Raw genomic sequence first — 5000 nt, forward strand, 5'->3', positions numbered from 1 at the left:
AATACTCAAATATGAAATGCTATATCTATCAGTTGCCCGCAATCCTTCCCGGCGGCAATGGAAGACTTGCATTCCTCTCCCGCATCCGCGGAACGGGCAGAGCTCGCAATCTCTCGATATGAGAACGGCCGAAAAATCCTCTTGAATTCCTCCCGCTTAGGAAATCATTAACGTGTCCCGGCTGATCCGGCAATCGAGTCAGTGGAGGTCAGAATTAATTCGTATTCATTTGTGCAGATCAAATATTAGACCGACGGAGAGGACAAACAATGGAAGCGATTCGACATTCATTGGCTATTAATATATTTATGTAATATCGCATTGTTCGCCTGATCTGATGCATCCATTTCGCAGGCGGATTTAAACAGGGGCTCGTTTTACTTTTAAAAATCCATTTCTTTAGCAAGGAATTCAGAGTAATTGTGGAAGAGGGACAATATATATATATATATATATATATATATATATATATATATATATATATATATATATATATATATATATATATATATATATATATATATATATATATATATATATATATATAATATTCAAGTTTTTTGTAAATGTGGTTCTAACAACCAGTCCTTCTTCTCTCTCTCTCTCTCTCTCTCTCTCTCTCTCTCTCTCTCTCTCTCTCTCTCTCTCTCTCTCTCTCTTGTAGTTATCGATAGCTTCCAGTTGAAATCTATACGAGTTCATTATGTCAGGTCCACCAGGAAACAGAAATATGGGCGAACCCCTTATCATTTTTAAATTTTTGATTGCCTAAATAATTTCCATTTCATTGACCTAGTTCTGTGGCATTCAGTATGTCGGACCTGACAGCACTGAGCTCAATTTCAATCAGCATAGCACTGCATACTAAGCGATTTATTGTGGAAATTTAACACAGACCTTCAAGAGGGGCTGTCACGCGTCCGACAAAAACTATGGTCCAGATACACTCGTACGTTTGAACATTCATAGATTCATATCCTGAAGCGCATTTGCATTTCACCCCTATGTGCCTGCACCAACAAGTATTGAAATGGCGGCGACATCGCCGTTTATAACAGAAACTTTCCATCTTATTTTTTCAGAGTGAGAGAACTATTCACATAATCTCATATCTAAAGACTTTTAAAATTCTTCTCACATTCTCAATATCTCTCACTCCGTTAGCTACAACTTCAAGGAAGTTTTTCAATACTTTCCCCAATCTAATTACCGACCGAAAGTTTTTTTTTTTTTCCTCGAAAACTCCATCACCATTGTTACGCTGAAACTTTTTCTGAAGTTTCGTCCCCCATTCTTTTTTATATTCATGGGATGCCATGAATTCTAAACAGTTGAAGGATTTCTTGTGGTCCCAGGCCTCTGGTTCAAGCTTTCGTCGAGAGATTTTGCACTGCCTCCGCACAACAGACACATAGTTGAGATTTTGCTTTGGGCTACTCAATTTAATGATGGTGCTGCACATTTTTAGTCTTCTGTAAAAGAAAACTGTTGAGATGGTTTTTTGCCTGTATATCCTCCCTCAAATCTTAAAACCTACTGAGGCTAGAGGGCTGCAAATCGGTCATCAAACATACCAGATTGAAGCCCTCTAGCCTCAGTAATTTTTATTTTATTTAAGGCTAAAGTTAGCCATGATCGTGCGTCTGGCGCCGCTATAGGTGCCAACACAGGTCACCACCGCGCCGTGGCTGAAAGTCTCATGGGCTACGGCTGAGAGTTTCATGGGCCGTGGCTGGGAGTTTCATACAGCATTATACGCTGTACAGAAAACTCGATTGCCGCATTTTTTACTTGTTTGGTTTGTTTTCTCTTGAAGTTTAAATGCTGGCGGCGATGGTAAAGGCATTCCAGTTTTATTTCCAAGTTTCAGATGATTACGATGACGGATTTTGAAGGTTATAGTACGAATGTTATGGTGATGATATAACGACTTCTAGATCTGTTGTGTTGCAGAAATCTTTTAATACATACATACATACATACATACATACATAATACATATTAAAAGAAAACATTGTAAGCAAAATCTATAGGCGTATCATGAAATATTTTATTATACCGTGCTAAATGTGTTTGTGCACTAATTTAAAATCATTATGAAAAAATAAAGGTAAACATAATTAATGCAACTTTTTCAAAAAATTCCTGAGACCACCAGAAGTCATATTTTCTAGCATAGACATTTTTCTTTGGAGATTCTTAAAATATTGAGAGCTAATACCGAGATGCTTATCAAAGGCTGCAATATATTATAGCCATAAAAAACAAATAACCCTGGAGGGGAATTTAAAATCTTGACGCAAGCATAAATACCAGCTTTTTAGTTTTCTTTAAAAGAAAACTATCGAGATGGCTATTTGTGTGTCCGTCCGCACTTTTTCTGTCCGCCCTCAGATCTCAATAACTACTGAGGCTAGAGGGCTGCAAATTGGTGTGTTGATCACCCACCCTCCAGTCTTCAAACATGCCAAATTGAAGCCCTCTAGCCTTAGTAGTTTTTATTTTATTTAAGATTAAAGTTAGCCATTATCGTGCATCTGGCACCGCTATAGGTGCCAACAGCACATGCCACCACCGGGCCGTAGCTGAAAGTTTCATGGGCCGCGGCTGAGAGTTTCATGGGCCGTGACTGAGAGTTTCAGACAGCATTATACGCTGTACAGAAAACTCGAGTACGCCGAAGAAACTTCGGCTCATTTTGTACTTGGTTAAGGTGGTCACTGATATATTTTGGAAAGTTAATAATTAAGCCACCAAACGTTACTTGAATGATATCATAAGCAAGCAGAGGTCTCGACTGGTGACATTAAATAAAAGCGAGTATATAAGAGCTTGGACGGATGACTACCTGTGGAAGTCAAAGACATTTGCACTTGAGCTGCTTTGACCTGTTACGGTGCAAGGGCATAGATATAGGATTACAGCGCCCTCCCTGATATCAAAATTTAGACATTTTCAGCAGACCTCAGTAGCCCGGTTAAACCTGTAATGTGTCACAGAAGGACCAAGAAGTCATAACGGAACGAAGGCATAAAACTAATTAAATGAATAAGAATTCTCTTTGAGCTCAGAGGCGCTGCATGCCAGTATGACTCGACGTCGAGCAAAGAGAAAAGTTTTCCGGCCACTTGGAGGGACCACCTCGAGACAGGAGCCTTTATTCACGAAACCTTCACCACTTCGTAGCCTTTGCCTTCACAGTGAATCAGAGTCATTGTTCAGACGGTTAGGTGAGCTCGCTTTTATTAGGAATCTGATCATCAGGATTTCATTAAGCCCGGTTTCGGATATTGCTTCAGTTTCTTATTGCTGTCTCGGGTGTGCATTGTTGGCAGCTGGTTCAGGTCTTATGAAAGGACGCACAGACCGAGTTATTCTAGAGCTGCAAAAGCCAGTCTTTGATGCAAAGAGGAGAATCCTTAATTAATAAGAACTCCTCCTGCAGAGGTTGATTAAACATTTCATCTTATTTTATCCTGTCGCGTCTTTCTCACTTGTTCTGTGAGATGGTTCATGAAGCCTCGCTGTGATCCATCGTCGCTTCCACCATGCGGCTGAGGTGTGTCTCAAATGTTAGTAACGGTTTCGAAAGCTTCGGTTCCTCAAGCATATTATTCTTACAGTCACCCATCCAGGTAATGACCAGACCTTTCGTTGCTTAACTCCATTGGTCAGAGACCGGAGGTACAATGGACATGATGCTGCCTGTCGAATCGTATTACATTATGGTAACTGAAGCAGAAAAGCTAAAACCAAATAAAATTTATGATGTGTGATGTGTTCGGTGTCTCCCTATCACACATTTCACATCCCATTGCGAAGTGGGATTTCCTGTTCGCTTTCGGTGTTCCTTTCGGAGAGGTTCTTCTTGGGAGTGAATTTCCTGGGTTTTGTCTTTCAACGTCTTTTCTCTTGTTCTCTGGGTGTTTCCATTGTCAGTCGCTGTATTCCAATTATTTCTGTCTTGTACGTGCATTTTCTAGTCACTGTTCAGAAGTTCAGATTTCAAATTTTTACATAAATTAACTTTCTGCACATTTGTTTTCCTTATATCAACACTCGTCTTGTGGATAATCAGTTTGTTAAGTTTTCGTGCTTACTAGAAGTCTATTTGCTCCTTTGCATCTTTTGTCTAACGTACACAAACTTATCACGGGGGCTATTTAGTGTTTACAATTCATACTCCTCTTTTCCAAAGATCTTGCGATTTGTCCAAAGGAAAAAGAAATGCCAGTTCCAAACTCGAATTAAAGAGTAAGGTTACGTGTAAGGTAAAATTACCATGCGTTTTTTGTAACACAACAGTCCATACTGGTCTGGTAGGTAAAAACCACAACGGCGCATAAGGAGTAAGTAAGCGTAAATAAATAAGAAAAAAGATAATTAATTGTTAATAAAAACCGACTAACTTCCCAATAGATGGCCAATTGCAGTTATTCATCTCCATTTAGCTCAATATATAAGTATATACCTATCTACCCGTTATTTTATCTTTGTTATTTCATACTCTCTCCTATCTAATTTTCATTGTTCTTATATGGTGCACACTAGAAATTTGCATGGCAAGCTAATGGACATTTAAGTTTGCTTCGTGTCATTTTTTTTTGTTTAGATCATTATTATATGAATATTAGAGAGACGTCACAAGTAGAGTGCTGAAGGTGAACTGGTCAGTTATATTGAATATCTACCAACACAACTCTCGCACTTTACTTTTATCTGGCATATTTTTTAACATGACTATTCATCGTTGTTAATAATAATACCGATAATTATTATTATAATTTCTGATAAAACCCTTGTATATGATGCTACACCCACTAAGAGCTCGCTTCTACATACTTTCAAGCGTCTACAAAGATTATTCTCCAGTGGGGCTTAGCGCTCCCTAGATGGCCATATTCAATCTACATAAATCTGGAAAGGCAATCCCTTGAGGCATTCCAGAAACCCTAGGTACCCCACCCACCCCCGCCCCTGCTCCCTGCCGCCTCCTACCC

The 5000-nt window shown here is 39.2% G+C and overlaps 2 protein-coding genes across 8 annotated transcripts in view; one reads left to right on the forward strand and one right to left on the reverse strand.

Annotated features, from left to right (window-relative positions):
- LOC136849064 (kinesin-like protein KIF26B) overlaps positions 1–5000 on the reverse strand; it is a 591672-nt gene that overhangs the window by 496168 nt on the left and 90504 nt on the right. The window lies entirely within an intron of this gene.
- LOC136849065 (protein Star-like) overlaps positions 1–5000 on the forward strand; it is a 252643-nt gene that overhangs the window by 104359 nt on the left and 143284 nt on the right. The gene's annotated exons all lie outside the window — the stretch shown is intronic.

Source organism: Macrobrachium rosenbergii, chromosome 20 (genome assembly GCF_040412425.1).
Source record: "Macrobrachium rosenbergii isolate ZJJX-2024 chromosome 20, ASM4041242v1, whole genome shotgun sequence".
NCBI lineage: Eukaryota > Metazoa > Arthropoda > Malacostraca > Decapoda > Palaemonidae > Macrobrachium > Macrobrachium rosenbergii.